Source organism: Somniosus microcephalus, chromosome 4, assembly GCF_052327205.1.
Source record: "Somniosus microcephalus isolate GS21.2 chromosome 4, FLI_Smic_1.0, whole genome shotgun sequence".
Classification (NCBI taxonomy): Eukaryota; Metazoa; Chordata; class Chondrichthyes; order Squaliformes; family Somniosidae; genus Somniosus; species Somniosus microcephalus.
In genome coordinates this window covers 205,595,480-205,617,692 of record NC_140990.1, presented here as the reverse complement: position 1 = coordinate 205,617,692, position 22,213 = coordinate 205,595,480, and positions in this window count along the sequence as shown.

The following is a 22,213-nucleotide window of genomic DNA, read 5'->3' as shown; positions in this document are numbered from 1 at the left end:
TTGTTAACTTCTGCCGAGCACAACTACGCCCAGATTGACAGAGAGGCCCTCAGCCTAGTGTGGGGGTGAAGAAGTTCAATCACTATCTGCATGGTCAAAAATTTACTCTACTAACTGATCATCAACCTCTTGTCTCCATTTTCAACCCTCAGAAGGGCGTACCGATAATGACGGCACAACGGCTGCAGAGATGGTCCCTTTTCCTAGGGGCACACCAATATGACATAGAGTACAAAGGAACTAAACAGCATGGAAATGCTGATGGATTGTCACGCCTACCGTTGCCGACGGTGGAAGAAGAAGACCTTGCAGTGGATCCAATGGAGTTATTCCACTCGACCATAGTCGAATGTCTCCCTGTGACGAATGCAAACATAGAAAAGGAAACACGGAATGACCCGACACTATCACGGGTCTATGATTTAACAGTGAAGGGATGGCCAGCACATGGTGAACCACTGCTGCCAGCATTCTCGCCGAGAAGAGGACAGCTGTCAGTGTGCAGAGGAACCTTGATGTATGGATCCAGAGTAGTAATTCCACCTAAGTTGACGGATAGAGTGCTCAATGAGCTTCATGAGGGTCATCTGGGTGGGGTAAAAATGAAGAACTTAGCCAGAGCGTTTGTGTGGTGGCCGGGAATCGATAGAGAAATTGAAGAGATGACCAAGAGCTGTGCAGAATGCCAGAAGGTCCAAAACGCCCCACCATAAGCTCCTCTGCATCCATGGGAGTGGCCCTCATCTCCATGGCAAAGGGTGCACATTGATTTTGCTGGTCCCTTCATGGACTCGATGTTTTTAATTGCGGTGGATGCACATTCAAAGTGGCCAGAGGTAATAAAAATGTCCTCAACCGCCATGGAAAAAACTATCACAGTTTTGCGAACCATATTCGCCAGGAATGGGCTGCCTGAACAGATTTGCTCTGACAATGGACCACAGTTTGTGTCTGATGAGTTCCGGAGGTTCTTAAAGAACAATGGCGTTAAGCATTACACATCTGCCCCATATCATCCAGCCACTAATGGATTGGCCGAGAGGTTTGTCCAAACATTCAAGAAGGCTATCAAGGCAATGTGTAATGAAGATATACCCCTACAACACAAGGTGGACAACTTCTTGTTTGCCTATCGGAATGCGACACATGCGGTTACCAACCAATCCCCAGCCATGATGTTCTTCAATCGAAGACTACGATGCCGCTTGGATTTGGTTAAGCCAAACGTCCGAAGAGATGTGGAGAACAGACAGTTTCAGAATATGAATGAAAGGCCGACCAGGAGTTTTAAGATAGGTAAACCAGTTTTGGCCCGGGACTACCGCACTGAGAAATGGCAGCCAGGAACGATTTGTACACGGCAAGGACCTCTCATGTATACCGTGGACGTTGGAGAGAGCATTGTAAGACGCCATGCTGACCAGATTCTAGAGTTACTGGAAAACGTCAACTCCACACCACGATCGGATACACCTGGCAATGAAATCGACGTACCAATTGCAGCTACCGCAGAATCGGTGATAATAGAAGCAGATGAACCAAACAACGACATTGATCTCGACTCAACATTGCCAGAAGAACCTGATACCCCAAAGAGGCGTTATCCAGACAGAATCAGGAAGCCTCCTCAAAGACTGAACTTATAATTGCTTAAACTTAACCAATGTATCTAGCAACCATAATTGTGATTGTAATTAGTTATCATTTAGTTGTTAAATGAATGTTATGTACTGTTTATCTAAAAGGGGAGGAATTGTTGTGTATGTACCTTTAAGAGAATAACTGGTCTCAAACTGCAGTACCGGCAGTGACCACCCCTGTATAAAAGGCGCTAGAGAGCCTCTGTTTGTTAGTTTCACTATTGACTTCCACCAGTAAAGACTTGTTTGTTTTCACTCCTGCTGGTCCGTGTCTCAATCATTCACAGACTTAACAATACCCAGCACCAGCGCAGACACTTACACCATGGTGGGACCTTCAGGAGATAGAGTAGTGTTGTCACCTGGTGTATCACAGCTCACAAGTGAGCATCAGCAGATGGTTGAGACAGGGACAGCAGTGGAGAGTCCTCATCGGAGGGCGCAGGACTTTGCCAGCTCGGCTCAGCTGCATGTCAACCCTGTGCCTCCGGGTCCATCCAGAAGGAGAGCGGTGCTGGAACTCCAGGAACAGGTGCATGAGTCTCTGGCAGGTTTTGTCTCCAGGGTCGCTGCGAGTGTGGAGCGAATGGAGGAGTACATCACGAACATGAGCAGAGTCTTTATGGAGGCATTGGTGCATGAATGCATCACCACGGAAAGGATGGCAACCTCCGTGGAAAGGATGGCTACAGTCGAGAAGAGCATGGCTACAGCCATGGAGGAGCTAAGTCGCCAGAGTGTTGAAAACATGGTAATTGTTCAGAATAGAATGGCATCTCTTGAGGAGCGATGGTTAGCTATTGAGCATAGAAACCAGACCTTCATGGAAGTCCTCTGGAGTAGGACTTCCAGTGCAGAAACGGGTCCTCATGGCCCCCCTGAAGTGCAGCAAGGTGCTGTCAAGCCACTTGCTAGCTCTGAAGTAAGGCTGACCCATGAGAGGGATGTTGGTGGCAGACAACAAGGAAGTCGAGGCTCCTCTCCAAGCACTCACACGACCATGCCATTGCAGAGCCCTCGGTCAGAGCCCCACCAGAGTTCACACCCAACTGAGATGGGCGTCTCAGCCCCTGCACAGCCGTAGGAGCAGCAGACTGTTGCCGAGCCCTCACAGGTTCGCAACCCTAGAGGACGGCCACCAAAGTTGTCGAGACTGGAGCAGCAAGAAAGTAAGCAAGGGGCCTCCACATCTGCTGAAGCCACAGGGGAAGCACCACGTAAGAGCAATGCTCAAGTAGTTACAAGGGTAGTCACTTGGGTGTTATGTTGTGTTTATTTTTGAAATGCCATCAGTTGCTTGTTGTGATAAAAAATTATGATGGCAAACTGTTGAAGTTGTGGCCTGTGTCATTTCGCAAATGGGACTTCCACATTGAGGGCATAGAGTGGCTTGCAATTATCAGTATGGTGGTCAGAATGATAGGAATCCACAGGTTCTTGTCCATTGTCGATGCTCTAGTAATTCATCCTCAACCTCAAGGCAGGGTTAATTGCCACGCAAAGGCTTTTGTTATTTTTGCACTACAGCACAAGTCTCGCTACATTTGTGTTGTTGGTTGTATAAGTACATGTGTAGTAATTGGTTCTTTTATCCTGCATGTTGCAATCTGCAACTTTTAGTTAAGGGTGGAACTAACAAGGCTCTACTGTTTTTCTGTGAACCAGTCAGGCTAAACTGAAATATTAAATGAAACACATTTGGCGAAAGTAGGCAAGAATGGCAATAAGCATCAGGCATAAAGAGGAAGGAGGTATTCCCATCAATTTGGCAGACCTTTCTTTGACAGCTCTGCAGCAAGACTTCCATGTTGCTCAGAGAGTAAATCCGCACACAGTAGTCATCATATTTGCTGTATAACAAACAGATTTGAAAATGGACTGGAACAAATAATATTAATGTAACATGTGATCAGTCATGTAATGATGTTATTGATTGGACCTTTGTTTACAGATTTGGCAATCCCGGTTACAAGACACTTGGCCTAATGACAATGCGCTCTGAACTGTAAATGAATACAGGACAAAGCAGCCCCATCCACCACCTTAAACATTCACTCCCTCCACCATCGGCGTACCATGGCTGCAGTGTGTACCATCTACAAGATGCACTACAGCAACTTGCCAAGGCTTCTTCGGCAGCACCTCCCAAACCCGTGACCTCTACCACCTAGAAGGACAAGGGCAGCAGGCGCATGGGAACACCACCACCTCCAAGTTCCCCTCCAAGTCACACACCATCCTGACTTAGAAGTATATCGCCAATCCTTCGTCGTCGCTGGGTCAAAATCCTGGAACTCCCTCCCTAACAGCACTGTGAAAGTACCTTCACCACACGGACTGCAGCGGTTCAAAAAGGCGGCTCACCACCACCTTCTCAAGGGCAATTAGGGATGAGCAATAAATGCTGCCCTTGCCAGCGACGCCCACATCCCATAAAATGAATTAAAACATTTTTTTTTAAATATGCAATTCAAACATGGGATGAACATTAACTAAGACTAGGCTGAATGAGCACAGCTACAATCGCTACTGCCTGCAACGGCTGGTTAGAGCACTCATAAACACCACCGTTAAGACCCACACGTAATAAAAGCCATTTATTAAAGAGATCAGGCGCCTGCTGATGCCGTGGGATTATATCCCAGGAAAAAAAAATCACCATATCTAGGAGAGAAGAAAAGGATATAGGGGTAGATTTTCACCTTCGACATCCAGGTGTAAGAGTTTGGTGAGGTGGAAGCAATTACTGTGAATCTAGGCCCAAGCTGCTCACAATTTGCCATCCATTTAACTGCATGAACAGAACATCTTGAGCAGCTTGTGCCCAAATTTGCGATAAGCAAACTTCCAACCCACCAAGCTGCTACACCTGGGCGCTGAAGAGTAAAATTTGCCCCATTACTCTACTCTTGTTGGCGTATAGAAATTCAATTGCATATTACGTATAAAACCAAGATACGCTAACTTTTTTTTAAAAACCACTTACTACTGCAATATTCAGCCCAGATTTTCATGAAATATTATATTTGCAATAAGCATTTACATTTATCCAGTTAAAAAGAACTTATTACAACAGAGGAAATTAATGACTTTTCACAGATTTTAAAGATTTAATGGACTAAAATAAAAAAGGAAACACTGCAAGTGCTGGAAATCTGAAATGAAAACAGAAAATGCTGGAAATAAACAACAGGTCAGTCAGCATCTATAAACAGGAGAGGCAGGTCATGATGTTTCCATGTGTTCACTTCATCAGAACTAAAGACTGAAGGATAAGCAGGGATTTTAGTAAGGTTGGAAAAAAATAGAGAAACAGGGGCAGAAATGTGGGGAAGAAGAGAACCAACAGATATGCCAATCACAGAGGTGGGGTGGGTTAAATGACCTCCAAACTGTTTGATAGAAAACAGAAGATACAAAAGACTATCAGTGAAATCACAACATCATAGACTCTTACAGCATAGAAGGAGGCCATTCGGCCCATTATGCCTCTTTGAAAGAGCTATCTAATTAGTCCCACTTCCCTGTTCTTTCCCCATAATATTGATCCAATTCCCTTTTGAAAGTTGCTGCTGAATCAGTTTCCACCAACCTTACAGGTAGTGCAATCCAGATCATGACAACTTGCTGAGTAAAAAAAATTCCTCATCCCCCTGGTTCTTTTGCCAATTATATTAAATCTGTCTCCTCTGGTTACTAACCCTCGTGCCAGTGGAAACAATTTCTCCCTATCTACTCTATCAAAACCCTTCATGATTTTGACCGTCACTATTAAATCTCCCCTTAACCTTCTCTGCTCTAAGGAGAACAATCCCAGGTTCTTTCGTCTTTCCAGATAACTGAAGTCCTGCATCCCTGGTACCATTCGAGTAAATCTCTTCTGCACGCTGTCTAATGTCTTGACATCCATAATCGCACGTGTGTGTGTGTGCGTGCGTGTGTATTTATTCCTCCTATATCATACTGAGATTCGCTGCCTCAGCAATTACATATTCCTGGTCTGCGGGGATGATGCAGAAATATAATGCAGACAAAAGATTGTGCAATAGTTGGGGGAAGGGTGAAAAGGCAATGGAAAGGTCAATACCAACACAAGCACAAGATGATCAGGGCAAAAAATAAAGGGGAAAACAGCCAAGCTGCGAATGCAGCAGAAATGAAATTAAAAATTGACTGTTTGATTCATGTAACAATTAAGTTTAAGGTTCTTAAAATTATTAGCTGAGGAAAACGTTCCCTCAATTTTTCACTTGAATAAAGTTGCACTCAAATTTCAACTACAATAAAAATTAGCATTGTAGATATGGATTCCCTAGAAATATATCGCTAACATTTTCATGTGAAGTTCAATGCATTTGCTAAAATGATTAATAGAGCTGTTCATTTGTTACAATATCATAGCTGAAAACATAATTGTATGTTATTGTACGGCATTGAATTGTATGTTATTGTATGGCATTGAATTTTATGTTATTGTATGGCATTGAATTGTACGTTATTGTATGACATTGAATTGTACGTTATTGTATGGCATTGAATTGTACGTTATTGTATGACATTGAATTGTACGTTATTGTATGACATTGAATTGTATGTTATTGTATGGCATTGAATTGGTTCTTAAATGTTTCAGTCCACAGAGGGTTTGGATGGTTTAACTTCTCTGCCTGTTCTTGCGCTAATGATCAGACCATGCTGGTATGTGGATCAATAGGAGTCAGACACTGAGATATCAGGCAGCTGCAGAATCCCTCAGGGCCCGACCTTTTCAATAATAAAGGAAGTTAACCTGAGAATACTGCCGGCTTTACCTAATAAACTCTAATTTATGCACACATGGATTCCGTGTCCAACAAGGGTCGGAAGCGCGCTGTAATCTATTAGCGCTAATGACTGTTTTGTGATTATCTAAGTTCTATTTATAGCTTTCAAGCTGTGATATTGAGCTCATTGCTGTAAGCAACATTAATGCAGCACCATTAACAAGCAACTAGCTAACAAGAAAATTTAAAAAATGTTCCGAAGATACAAATCAAGAAGAAATTTGCTTGTTTATAGTAAAAATGTTTGTATCATGTTAAATTTAGAATACGCACATTTGCTGTGGAAAATAAACATGGAATCTTACATGTTTAATAATGTCTAAAAATCAGATAAGGATTTATGATTACATTCCATTGTTTGTACTCTTTTGTTTGATATTGTTATCTTGCATAGATTAATATAACAGAGTTAGTTCTACCCAGATTTCAAAAGGACTCCAGTTAATTCCAAAAACAGTTGAGAAGTACGTAGCTTTATGCTTCTTAACAACAATCAAAAGAACAGTAATAACAGCTTCGTTCTGCAGGAATCCTACAATGCCAGTCAGCCACAGAGGGGGCCTTGGAGTACCGATGTGGGAACCAAATGCTAAATACTAAATCCTTGAAATGTCAAGGATGATTCCACAATGGCTGATAAAATACAATTCTGTTTTTGGGAAGGTGACTGCCTTAAACTGTGCGTCTTTGAGCTCTGATCCACGTGCAATATGAAATACTAAACAACGCTTTATATCAGACGTACTGCTGCATCATAGGCCTTTAGCTGAATAGTGCAACTTGTGAGCACTCACCCGATCTCAGACAGATTTACAGCCCCAAAACGTTGTCTGATTTGCTCGAATGTGAGGATACCATCAGTTTATATTATGCTCCTCCTCCTGCCTAATTAAACTCAGGGCACAAACACAATACTGGTCCATCTGTGATATTTATAACAGGGTGTAATGTTGGAATGCTAGAATTTCATTCGTTGGAAAGAATAATGGATGCTGTTATTAACTCATTATTTTCCCCATATTCCCTCTATAAACAGATTATCTGGTCATTATCATATTGCTGTTTGTGGGAGCTTGCTGTGCGCAAATTGGCTGCCGCGTTTCCCACATTACAACTTTCTTTCTTTCTCTCTCTCTTTCTCTCTTTCTCTCTCTCTCTCTCTTTCTCTCTTTCTTTCTCTCTCTTTCTTTCTCTCTTTCTTTCTTTCTTTCTTTCTTTCTCCCTGCACTTCTGGTTCCAACTTGTTCATATTTGCCTTCAAATCTACCACTTCCACATAACTGGCTGCTTAACATTCCTCAGAGACCTGCTCAATGCAAATATCTTCTTCTGACCTAAATGTCACCATCACAGTTTGAGGAGGTTGGAGGGGGAATATGGGGGGGTGGGGGAGAATATGGGGGGGGATATGTGGGGGGGGGATATGTGGGGGGCGGGATAGGGGGAGGAGGGAATATGAGGGGGAGGGGGGAATATGGTGGAGAGGGGGAATATGGGGGGAGGGGGGAATATGTGGGGGAGGGGGTAATATGGGGAGGGGGGAATATGGGGAGGGGGGAGGGGAAGCGAGGCTGTGGTAGCCCTACCTCCAAATAGCATTCTCTGACTGGCTCTCAAGAGCAGTAGAGAACACCGCTAGTTAACACAAAGCAACATCAGGAAGTCAGGACGGAGATGTAATCATATTCAAAGGAAAAAACAGGCTGCATCCTAAGTATTGTGTAGTTCAAAGATACAGTTTTCATGCTAAAAAAATAGGAACGAAAGCTGAAAAGTACTGGCAGGTGATTTTGGTGAAGTTTTAAAAAGAAAGATTCTTTCCAATTTCCTCACTCCTTCTCACTCTCACCCAAAGCCACTAACATATACTGGCATCTGATTCTACAGATGCTAGCAACCCTCTGGTACCTCACCCTAACTGGCCCTCCTTCATATGTGAGCCTCGACATGGGGAAAGTGTCAATTTCAACTTTGGTGGGGGTGGGAAACTGGTGGCAGTGAATCGGGTCCCCCGTTATACACCCCACCCAAATTTACTTTCACCAACAACTTGCATTTATATAGCGCCTTTAATGTAGTAAAACATCCCAAGGCACTTCACATAAGAACATAAGAATTAGGAGCAGGAGTAGGTCATACGGCCCCTCGAGCCTCCTCTGCCATTCAATAAGATCATGGCTGATCATCGACCTCAACTCCACTTTCCCACCCTGTTAGATCCGTGATTCTGAGAGTATGATGTTTTTCAATAACCACACGGATGCTGTAACTTAACAATCAACAGGTATTTACTGGAGTAGGGTAGTCTCAAGACTGGGGTACAGAGGCATGCTCAAGGCTTATATACAGGTGTGGTCACTGCCGGTACTACAGTATACAGGAGCTGTAAAAGTAGTTCTCTCTTAAAGGTACATACACTACAATTCCTCCCCTTTTAGATTAGTAGTACCCATAATATTCAAATAACAATTAACACTTTAACATGTACATTAAACAACAATAGTCCATTTATAGATTCAGTCTTTGGGGCGGCTTCCTGATCCTTTCGGAATAGCGCCTTTCCTGAGGTTCTTGTTCTTGGTGTGGAGGCGATTCTGGCCCCTTTTTATCAGTTAGTTCATCAGGTTCCACTGCTACTGGTTCGGAGGTAGATGCTACCAGTATGTCGGGTTCATCCCCAGGTACGCAAGACATGGGGTTGACTCGTTCCTGTGACGCTAAGATCTGATCAACGTGGCGTCTCACAATGTTCTCCCCGACATCCACTGTGTACATTAATGGCCCCTGCCGTGTGCATATCGTTCTGGGTTGCCATTTCTCTGTTCGGTAGTCACGGGCCAAGACTGGTTGTCTTACATTGAAGCTCCTTGTCGGCTTCTCATTGAAGTGCTGGAATTGTTTATCCTCAACATTTCTTCGCACATTTGGTCTAAGCAAGTCCAGACGAGATCGCAACCTTCGGTTAAAGAACATCATGGCCGGGGTCTAGTCGGTAACTGCATGTGTCGCGTTTCGGTAGGTTAATAAGAAATTGTCCGCCTTCTGCTGTAGTGGAATTTCATAGTCGCACATGGCCTTTATCGCCTTCTTAAAGGTTTGTACGCTGGATGATACGGGGCGGATGTGTAATGCCTTACCCCATTCCTTCTCATAAATTTTCAAAACTCTTCGGACACAAACTGTGGTCCATTATCAGAGCAAATCTGCTCTGGCAAGCCGTTTCTGGCAAATATGGTCTGTAGGACTGCAATTGTTTTCTCTGTAGTGGTTGAGGACATTTTGATCACCTCAGGCCACTTCGAATGAGCATCCACTGCTATTAAGAACATTGAGTCCATGAATGGACCAACAAAATCAATATGCACCCGTTGCCATGGAGAGGAGGGCCACTCCCATGGGTGTAGAGGTGCATTTGGTGGTGCATTTTGGACCTTCTGGCATCCTGAGCAGCTCTTGGTTAGGTCTTCGATTTGTTGATCGATTCCTGGCCACCACACATAAGCCCTAGCAAGGCTTTTCATTTTCACTCCCCCCAGATGACCTTCATGTAGCTCATTTAGCACTCTCTCCCTTAACTTCGGTGGAATCACCACTCTGGATCCACACATCACTGTCCCCTGGCATACTGACAGCTGTTCTCTTCTGGATGAGAATGCTGGCAACAGTGAGTCCCCATGTGTTGGCCATCCCCTCACCGTCAAATCCTATACCCGAGACAGCGTCGGATCATTGCGGGTCTCCTTCTCTATATCCGCGTTCGTTACTGGCAATCGTTCAATTATTGACGAATAAAATATCTCGATAGGGTCCACTGCTGGTGCTTCCTCCGCAGTAGGCAGTGGCAGGCGTGATAGCCCATCAGCGTTTCCATGCTGTTTCGTGCCTTTATATTCTATTTCATATTGATTCGCCCCTAGAAACAGGGACCATCTTTGTAACCGTTGTGCAGTCATCACTGGAACGCCCTTCTTAGGATTAAAGATGGAGACAAGTGGTTGGTGGTCAGTCAGCAAGGTGAACTTCTGCCCATGCAGATAGTGGTTGAATTTTTTTACTCCCCATACTAGGCTGAGGGCCTCCCTGTCAATCTGGGTATAGTTGCGCTCGGCTGAGGTTAGTGACCGAGACACAAAGGCTACTGGCCTCTCCAACCCATCTGGGAATTTGTGCGACAGCACCGCTCCAATACCATAGGGTGATGCATCACATGCCAAACGAATTGGTAGTGCTGGGTTGAAATGGGCCAGCACCTTTTTTGATGTGATCAATTCTTTGCACTTCTGGAAAGCTCGTCTACGTTCGTCATTCCACTTCCATGGGACCCCCGTTTGCAGTAGGGTGTTCAGTGGGTGTAATACCATGGACAAATTTGGTAAGAACTTATGGTTGTAGTTTACCAGCCCGAGGAACGACCTCAGTTGTGACACATTTTCCGGTGCTGGAGCCTTGACTACTGCCTCAATCTTTTCAGGGGACTTATGTAACCCCTCTTCATCGATGACGTGGCCACAATACGAGATCTGCTTCTGGAAAAACTCGCACTTGTGGCGATTAGCTCGTAGCCCATATTCCTTTAATCTGGCGAGCACCTTCTCCAAGTTGGCGAGGTAATCACTGTCATTTTCGCCCGTGAACAGGATGTTGTCCAAATAACACTGGGTCCCTGGAATCCCTTGCAGGACTTGATCCATCGCCCTTTGCCAAATAGCCGGAGCTGATGTTACCCCGAACACCAGCCGGTTGTATTGATAGAGACCTTTATGTGTGTTGATCGTGAGGTATTGTTTCGAGGCTTCTTCTACCTCCATTTGCAAGTACGCCTGGGCTGGATCAATTTTGGTGAAGTGTTTACCTCCAGATAGCGAGGCGAAAACACCCTCAATTCGTGGAAGCGGATATTGTACCGTGTGAAGGATTGGGTTCACTGTCACCTTAAAATCCCCACAGATGCGGACCTTCTTTGGTTCCCCAGGCGTATTACTCAACGACCTCTTCATTACAGGAATGATGGGTGTAGCCCACTCGCTCCAGTCTACTTTGGACAGTACTCCTGAACGTTCCAACCCTTCCAGCTCTGCTTCGACGGCTGGTCTGATCGCATAAGGCACTGGTCTGGCCTTAAGAAACTTTCGGTTTGCATTTTCCTCTATTTTAATCATTGCTGTTATGCCATTTAGTGTTCCGAGTCCCTCTTGGAACACTTCTTTTGCATCAGTTAGCACTTTTGACAGTCGTCCATGTTAAGTCCGTGAATGATTTAGACACGGACTAGCAGGAGAGATAAACAAACAGATGTTTACTGGTGGAAGTCCATAACGAATCTAAACAACAGAGGCTCTCTAGCGCATTTTATACAGGGGTGGTCACTGCCGGTACTGCAGTCTGAGACCAGTTATTCTCTTAAAGGTACATACACAACAATTCCTCCCCTTTTAGATAAACAGTACATAACATTCATTTAACAACTAAATGATAACTAATTACAATCACAATTATGGTTACTAGATACAGTGCTTAAGTTTAAGCAATTATAAGTTCAGTCTTTGAGGAGGCTTCCTGATTCTGTCTGGATAACGCCTCTTTGGGGTAACAGGTTCTTCTGGCAATGTTGAGTCGGAATCAATGTCGTTGTTTGGTTCATCTGCTTCCAATATTACCGGTTCTGCGGTAGCTGCAATTGGAACGTCGATTTCATTACCAGGTGTATCAGATGGTGGTGTGGAGTTGACGTTTTCCAGTGACTCTCGAATCTGGTCAGCATGGCGTCTTACAATGCTCTCCCCAACATCCACGGTATACATGAGAGGTCCTTGTCGTGTACAAATCGTTCCTGGCTGCCATTTCTCAGTGCGGTAGTCCCGGGCCAAAACTGGTTGACCTATCTTAAAACTCCTGGTCGGCCTTTCATTCATATTCTGAAACTGCCTGTTCTCCACATCTCTTCGGACGTTTGGCTTAACCAAATCCAAGTGGCATCGTAGTCTTCGATTGAAGAACATCATGGCTGGAGTTTGGTTGGTAACCGCATGTGTCGCATTCCGGTAGGCAAACAAGAAGTTGTCCACCTTGTGTTGTAGGGGTATATCTTCATTACACATTGCCTTGATAGCCTTCTTGAATGTTTGGACAAACCTCTCGGCCAATCCATTAGTGGCTGGATGATATGGGGCAGATGTGTAATGCTTAACACCATTGTTCTTTAAGAACCTTCGGAACTCATCAGACACAAACTGTGGTCCATTGTCAGAGCAAATCTGTTCAGGCAGCCCATTCCTGGCGAATATTGTTCGTAAAACTGTGATAGTTTTTTCCGTGGTGGTTGAGGACATTTTTATTACCTCTGGCCACTTTGAATGTGCATCCACCGCAATTAAAAACATCGAGTCCATGAAGGGACCAGCAAAATCAATGTGCACCCTTTGCCATGGAGATGAGGGCCACTCCCATGGATGCAGAGGAGTTTGTGGTGGGGCATTTTGGACCTTCTGGCATCCTGCACAGCTCTTGGTCATCTCTTCGATTTCTCTATCGATTCCCGGCCACCACACAAACGCTCTGGCTAAGCTCTTCATTTTTACCCCACCCAGATGACCCTCATGAAGCTCATTGAGCACTCTATCCATCAACTTAGGTGGAATTACTACTCTGGACCCACACATCAAGGTTCCTCTGCACACTGACAGCTGTTCTCTTCTCGGCGAGAATGCTGGCAGCAGTGGTTCGCCATGTGCTGGCCATCCCTTCACCGTTAAATCATTGACCCGTGATAGCGTCGGGTCATTCCGTGTTTCCTTTTCTATGTTTGCATTCGTCACAGGGAGACATTCGACTATGGTTGAGTGGAATAACTCCATTGGATCCACTGCAAGGTCTTCTTCTTCCACCGTCGGCAACGGTAGACGTGACAATCCATCAGCATTTCCATGCTGTTTAGTTCCTTTGTACTCAATGTCATATTGGTGTGCCCCTAGGAAAAGGGACCATCTCTGCAGCCGTTGTGCTGTCATTATCGGTACGCCCTTCTGAGGGTTGAAAATGGAGACAAGAGGTTGATGATCAGTTAGTAGAGTAAATTTTTGACCATGCAGATAGTGATTGAACTTCTTCACCACCCACACTAGGCTGAGGGCCTCTCTGTCAATCTGGGCGTAGTTACGCTCGGCAGAAGTTAACAAGCGTGACGCAAAAGCTATCGGCCTCTCCAAACCATCAAGGAATTTATGTGACAGTACCGCCCCAATGCCGTAGGGAGACGCATCACACGCCAGCCTGATTGGCAGTGCTGGGTTGTAGTGAGCCAAAACTTCCCTCGAAGTGATTAAGTCCTTACTCTTCTGAAAAGCACGTTTACAATCATCGCTCCATTTCCATGCTACCCCCGTTCATAGCAGGGCGTTCAGTGGGTGCAGAATTGTCGACAAATTCGGCAAAAACTTATGATAGTAATTCACCAACCCAAGGAATGACCTCAGTTGCGACACATTTTCAGGCGCTGGGGCCTTGACAACCGCTTCAATTTTGTCAGGGGACTTATGTAACCCCTCTTCATCAATCACGTGGCCACAATACGATATCTGTTTCTTAAAAAATTCGCACTTGGGGCGTTTGGCTCGCAACCCATGTTCCCGTAGTCTAGTGAGCACCTGTTCTAGGTTGTTAAGGTGTTCACTGTCATCTTCACCTGTTACAAGGATGTCGTCCAAGTAACACTGAGTCCCTGGAATCCCTTGCAGGACTTGTTCCATCGCTCTTTGCCATATCGCCGGAGCCGATGCTACTCCGAATAGCAATCGATGATACTGGTAAAGACCTTTGTGAGTGTTTATCGTGAGATACTTCCTAGAGGACTCTTCAACCTCCATCTGCAAATATGCTTGTGCTAGGTCAATTTTTGTAAAACGCTTCCCTCCAGACAGTGAGGCGAAGATGTCTTCTATCCTTGGAAGAGAATATTGTACTGTGTGAAGGACAGGGTTCACCGTCACCTTGAAATCCCCACAGATGCGAATCTTCCTTGGCTCTCCGGACTTATTGGTTAACGTTTTCTTCATGACAGGAATGATGGGTGTCGCCCACTCGCTCCAGTTGACCTTAGACAACACACCCGCCTTCTCCAGATTCTCCAGCTCTACCTCGACGGCTGGGCGAATTGCATATGGTACCGGTCTCGGTTTGAAAAACTTGGGAACTGCATTGTCTTCTATTTTTAACGAGGCGTTTACGCCTTTAAGCGTGCCCAGTTCTTGTTGAAATACCTCTTTGGCGTTAGCTAAGATTGTTGACAATCGTCCAGGAGTGACGTCGTCATCTTTTTTACTGTCCACCGTCATTGCATGAATGGAATGCCAATCCAGATTTATCTTCCGGATCCATTCCCGTCCCAATAACGGTGGTCCACCATTTGGCAGTATGTAGAGATACAATTTCCGTATTTTCTTGCCATTGTATTCGACAGGCACCCTTATTTTTCCTCTGGGGTATACTTTTTGCCCTGTATACGTCGTCAAGACAATGGATGTCTCTCTCAAGGATATGTGTGAAAATAGCCGCTCGTAGTCTCGTCAATTCATGACGGTTAGCGCTGATCCTGTATCCAATTCCATTTTAACTTGGGACCCTGCTATCGTGAGAGTGACCCAAATGGTTCGGTGATCCTCTTTTGCAATTACATTGTGAAGTTTGAGACAGCTTAGTCTCCTGTTTCCGGATTCACTATCGCTCATCTGGTCTTTGGAACTACTGTCTGTCATCTTTTGTACTTTCTTGTACGGTTCCTTAGTAGCCTTTTTGTTGTCGCTGGTCTTCTTCCCAGACCTACAAACTCGTGCAATGTGTCCAATCTTCCAGCATTGTCTGCATATTTTGTCTTTGGACCAGCAGTCTTTCTGGTCATGGTTTGTTCTGCCGCAGCGATAACATTTTGCAAATCCCCGTGTCATTTCGTGGGTGCCGTATTCCTGTGGTTTTTGTTGAATTTCTGCAGCTTCCCTGGCTGCTGCTTCATACGATACTGCCACGCTGAAAGCCTTATCTAGCGTCAGCTCTTTTTCTGCGAGTAACTTCTTCTGTGTTCCTTCACTCAGGAGTCCACAGACAAATTTGTCCCGTAGGGTATCTGCCAGTCCTGCTCCGAACTGGCAGTGCTTTGATAGCTTGCGCAGTTCCGTAAGATACTCAGCATTGCTCTCATCTTTGTGTTGAGTTCTCCTGTGGAATTTAAATCTTTCTGCTATCAACAGCGGTGCAGGGTTTAAGTGCTCCTGTAGAACAGCAACAATTTCGTTAAAACTCTTTGCCTTCCGTTTGGCTGGAGTAATCATATCCTGTAATAGGCCGTACGTTCTAGCGCCCATTAAATTTAACAATATCGATGCCTTTTTCCCCTCTGCTATATTGTTTGCCTCGAAATATACCTCGACTCTTTCCACATACGTGATCCAGTCCTCTAATGTATTATCAAAAGCAGTGATACAGCCAGTCTTCGGCATCTTGCAAATCTAAAATGGCGCCTCCCGCGCTTTGCCTTCTTCTCCGATTTAACAAAATGGCGCCTCCTGTGCTTTGTCTTCTTGCCCGCTGTTGTTAGCGCTGCTTTCCACGGTTTCTTGCGCGTATTCTTTTTCTTTTATTCTTTTCCCATCGTGGAGTGGACCCTCTGGGACACTTCCCTCCCTCTTCTGAGGTCCGAACGCTGCCCAGCTTCGAAACACCACCTGTGTGCTCCACCCTCTCTCTCACTCTTTGCTTCCCGACTCGCTGCCCGGCCCCATTGAAAGGCCACCCGATCGAGCTTCAGCCCGCCGCAGCCCAGGAAGGATCAGAGCACTACCTGCCACCAGCCCGATTAGCTGGGAAACCACGGACCGAGGAACCCAGCCTGGCTCTGGAAAGTCGCTCCTGCAAAGCCTTGAACCCGATGATTGACGGTCGACGCCCGTTTCTCGAGTTTCAATGGCCTGTATTTTTTTTCTTTCTTCTGGCTCCGACCTTCAACAACGTCGTCGGAGCTGCTGCTGAGTTGCAGGTAAGTTCGTTTCTTTACTCGTCGCCAGTGTTAAGTCCGTGAATGATTTAGACACGGATTAGCAGGAGAGAAAACAAACAGATGTTTACTGGTGGAAGTCCATAACGAATCTGAACAACAGAGGCTCTCTAGCGCCTTTTATACAGGGGTGGTCACTGCCGGTACTGCAGTCTGAGACCAGTTATTCTCTTAAAGGTACATACACAACAGTCCAGGTGTGACGTCGTCATCCTTTTTGGCCTCAACCTTCAATGCCTGTATGGAATGCCAATCTAATTGTATCTTCCGGTTCCATTCACGTCCTAACAGTGGTGGTCCTCCATCTGGCAATACATATAAGTTCATTTTAGGTATTTCCTGGCCTTTGTATATCACTTTCACCCTTATTTTTCCTTTGGGGTAGACTTTTTGCCCCGTGTACATCTTCAAGACAATCTCTGTAGCTTTCAAGGGTATATGTGAAAATAGCCGCTTGTAGTCCCTTTGGTTTATGACTGTTAGGGCTGATCCTGTGTCCAATTCCATTTTCACTTGGACTCCGTCTATCTTGAGTGTAACCCAGATAGTCTGGTGATCCTTCATTTTGGTTACCTTATGTAGTTTCAGACAACCCAGCTCCTTGCTTCCGTAGTCTGTGTCATTTTTCTGTTTGTCTGAACTAATGTCCATCACCTTGTGTACCTTTTCGTATTTCTCCTGTGGAGATTTCTTGCTGTTGGTTTTCTTCCCAGACCTGCAGACTCTTGCTATGTGTTCTGCTTTTCCACACTGTCTGCACACTTGGTCCTTGAACCAACAATCCTTCTGGTTGTGTGTTGTTCTGCCGCAGCGATAACACTTCCCTGTTCCATAGGACATTTCATTGGTGCCATATTCTTGTGGTCTCCGTTGTATCTCTGCAGCGCCCCTTGCGGCTGCTTCATGTGATACTGCCATACTGAAAGCCTTGTCCAGCGTAAGATCCTTTTCTGATAGAAGCCGTTTCTGGGTTCCTTCACTTTGAAGCCCACACACAAACTTGCCCCTTAACGTATCTGCTAGTCCCACTCCAAACTGGCAGTGTTTTGATAGCTTGCGCAGTTCCGTTAAGTACTCAGCATTGCTTTCGTCTTTGTGTTGGTTCCTTTATGGAACTTAAATCGTTCTGCTATCAGCAGCGGTGTGGGGTTTAAGTGGTCCTGTAGGATTTCTACTATGCTTTCGAAATTCTTATTCACGGGCTTCTCTGGGGTTATTAGATTTCGCAGTAACCCATAAGTTTTTGCACCCATGGAATTTAACAAAACCAGTGCTTTCCTAGCATCTGGCACTTCATTCGCCCTGCAGTACACCTCAATACGTTCCACATATGTCGCCCAATCTTCGACTTCATTGTCGAACGTAGAGATACTGCCACTCTTCGGCATCCCTGGGTGTGATTTAACTGTCCAAAAATGGCATCTCCCGCGCTTTCCCTTCTTCTCCGCTGGCACAAAATGGCGTCTCCCATGCTTTCCTTTCTTCCCGCGCTCACCCTTCTTCTCCGCTGCAGCTTCTAAAAATGGCGTCTCCCATGCTCTTCCTTCTTCTCCGTGGCTCAATGGCATCTCCCGCGCTCTCCCTTCCTCTCCCCGCGGACCTGTTCAGCCCTTGAGCCCTGGCTGTGCGCTGCGTGTTTTTTTTTTCTGTGCGCCTTTCCCGTTTCCGCCGCTCGGTCCTGAACCCGGCTGCTGCTTTACCCTCTCTCTCTCCGTTTTGTTTTTCCTCGACGCCGCTCGGTTTTCAACCCCCGGCTGTGCCCTGTGCGCTTCACCCTCTATCTTACCCCATCGACGCTGCTCGGCTTCTTCTCTGCCATCGGTCGGCTCCAGCCGCCGCTGTCCGGGAAGGGTCTGCGCTGTACCTGTCGTCAGTCTGTTGCTGATCGTCATGGCTGGGGAACCAAGCCCGGCTCTCCACAGCCTCCCCTGTGATGTTCACTCTCTGCCGGACGACTGGGCGGTTGCTCGTGGTCGACGCCCGTGCTTCTGGCCTCGACTTTCTTCCACCACCCTCCCAGAGCGAATCCTCGAAGGGAAATGCAGAGTTGCAGGTAGATTCGAATCGCCACTCGTCGCCACTGTTAGATCCGTGATTCTGAGAGTATGATGTTTTTCAATAACCACACGGATGCTGTAACTTAACAATCAACAGGTATTTACTGGAGTAGGGTCGTCTCAAGACTGGGGTACAGAGGCATGCTCAAGGCTTATATACAGGTGTGGTCACTGCCGGTACTACAGTATACAGGAGCTGTAAAAGTAGTTCTCTCTTAAAGGTACATACACTACACACCCAATCTCCATATCCCTTGATTCCCCCAGAGTCCAAAAGTCTATCTTATCTCAGCCTTGAATATACTCAATGATTCAACATCCACAGCCCTTTGGGATAGATAATTCCAAAGATTCACAACCCTCTGATTGAAAAAATTCCTCCCCATCTCAGTCTTAAATGGCCAACACTTATCCTGTGAATATACCCCCCTAGTTCTAAACTCTCCAGCCAGGGGAAGCAATCTCTCAGCATCTACCTTGTCAAATCCCCTCAGAATCTTGTATGTTTCAATGAGATCACCTCTCATTCTTCTAAACTCCAGAGAGTATAGGCCCAATCTACTCAGTCTCTCCTCATAGGATAGCCCTCTCATCCCAGGAATCAATCTAGTGAACCTTCATTGCAACGTCTCGAAGGCAAGTATATCCTTCCTCAGATAAGGAGACCACGGGAGCGTTATCAGTAAAAATTTGGCACTGAGCCACATAAGGAAATATTCGGACAGGTGACCAAAAGCTTGGTCAAAGAGGTAGGTTTTAAGGAGCATCTTAAAGGAGGAGAGAGAGGTAGAGGTTTAGGGAGGCAATTCCAGAGCTTAGTACCTAGATAGCTGAAGGCAAGGCAACCAATAGTGGGGCAAAGGGAGTGGGGGATGCGTAAGAGGGCAGAATTGGAGGAATGCAGAGTTCTTGAGGGTTGTAGGGTTGGAGGAGGTCAGAGATAGGGAGGGGAGAGGCCATGGAAGGATTTGAACAGAATGATATGAATTTGAAATTTGCGGCAATGCCGGACCAGGAGCCAATGTAGGTCAGCGAGCACAGGGATGATGAGAGAATGGAACTTGGTGCGAGTCAAGATACCAGCAGCAGGGCTTTGGATGAGCTGAAGTTTACAAAGGGTGGAATGTGGGAGGTTAGCCAGGAGAGCATTGTAGTTGGGTCTGAAGGTAACAAAAGCATGGATGAGGGATTCAGCAGCATTGAAGTCAATGGAAAGAAAAATCGAGCAGGATATATAACAGGCGGCCGATCCACTACTGGTCTTTACAGCCCCCGCTGAAGTTGAAATTGACCCCCATAGAGTATTGGCTAGATATTCTACTATCAGACCATCGCAGCCACATCTCCTCCTGCTCTCATTCAATATTTGGTTTCCAATACAAGTCACGGAAAGTAATCGAGTGTGGCATTCTGATTTCTCTCTTCTCTAACTCAGGGGCGGCCTCGGGTAACACCACTACCATTACTCTGGTTGAGGTTAACTAACCCACCACTGGGTGGGATTTTGAGCCAGTGACCTCCTGGCCTGTATGGCTACCAAATGATGCATTTACTGACTAAACCATTAAGGGAGCACAAAGGACAGATTTCCGAACAAAGATTTTCGAAGCTCTTACTTATGATCATCTCATTGAACGCTGTTCCAAGACATTACTCTAACACAACTGATAGTGAACTTGCATGGCTGCACAATTTCCGAGACCCCAACCAAATTAATCATGTGCTTACATACCAACATTTATGGCTTGCAAATAATTTGCAATGATTACAGTTAAGTGCATGCAAAAACATTCAAAATAAACATTTAAAATTGCAGTGACGTTAATGATCCCAAAATGATCTCAATTAACATGGCGATGCCACAAGAATTCTTTTGAAAAGAAAAATAAACCACAGAAAGCTCACTGACCTTAACCAAGTACAATGGGAACTATTAAATAGAACTATTTCCCCAGCATCGGTTCCTCATATATCCTAATTGGAGCATGAGGGGCATTTCCACAGAGAAGATCTTACTGTATTAAAAGTAGTGGTAAACTTTCAGTCTTAACCTCTATGGCATATCACTTAGACCCACTAACCATATTTGAAGACTATTGAGAGGAGATCAGTACGTATAGGTTCAGCATACATTTTTCTGGTAGCGTTTTTTAAAAAGAAAATACATATCAACCATCAGTAATGCAGTGGAAACTTTTATTCTCAAGTCTAGGGGAGGGGAATTAATTTGAGCAGCATGTTAGCAATTGCGGACACTGAGACAGAACACTTATGATTAACCATCTCTTCTTTCAAATCAATAGAGTTTAAGAGACTGTAAAATGGAACAGGATATAGATTTTGCAGCATCAGAGGGCGTGGGAGATAAGAGAATAGATAATAAAACACAGCCTCTTATATTTGACCTGCAAACAACTATTGCCAGAAGCAAACTGATTGTATTGTTCTCCTGGAATTCTAATCCCATATTACAGCCAATATCAGAGCAAACATCTAACTGTCACAGCTATACTTAGATTTTTTTTTAAAAAACATAAGGACAACTGCCAGACACCCCCTCAGGTTTAGAAGGATGAGGATTTGCTTTATCCACCACATGTCCAAATTAATAATTCATTCCCTTTCACAACTTGTGGATCTATTATTTCACTCACTTACCTTCCCAAATCTTTAGTCAGTAGATCAAGTAAATGGAAGTGGACTCCTCTTGAGCTTGGTCTGTTAATAACGCCTGCACAAGACACTGACCCCATCACAACAAATTCATTCTGAGGATATTTCTTCCAAACATAAATATGTCTGCTGTATTTGGCATATCTTCTTGCTTGATAATGGCTTAAAAACAAGAAATGAAAAATAAATCATTGAACAAAAAGCAATAGAGCATATGAAAAATCCATGTGATGCATTAAAACATGCAAGATCTTGGAAGTTATATATACACTTGGGTTATGACCATTTTAATTGGTAAAGCCCCATACTTCTGGGAAATCATGCAGTTCAACAGAAACAATTTTCTGGCTTGTACATTATTTGCAAAGAATTGATGGTCAACCCCCCCCCTAGAAGATCATACAGCTGTGCACTTAAGTAAGAATTCCACGTATTCAGATTCTCCAGAATTTTAACAATTGGGTACTTTAAACTTTAGAGCTAGATTTAGGGTCAATGTCAAGCTGGAAGAATCCACACAGTTATTCAAAAAAAGGAAGGATACGACAGGACAGAAATTTATAGCCTCCTGTAAAATTTAGAATGAATTTCCTACCATTGTTTTCAGAGTATATTATTTTATCTCTCAGCTCTTTCCTGTGCTATAGTGTCATTCAACTGGTACCTCTCTGTGAACTTCTAATGGACGGTGCCTTACACTATGTAAAAAGGTGTAATTATCTAACAATATTGTAACATCCTTTAAAGAGGTTAGCATTAGAAATTGGAACATTTTCCCATTTCAGTTACCGAGTGTTAGCATCAAACAGTTCCATAAATGGATGAAATGCAAAGTAAAAAATATGCTGCAGAAGAGCACCTCATACTGCACATGTGCTGTAATTCCATTATCTGTACTGCATTTCTATTATATGTGTTGTACTTCCATTATCTGTGCTACATTTCTATTATCTGTGCTGTATTTCCATTATCTGCACT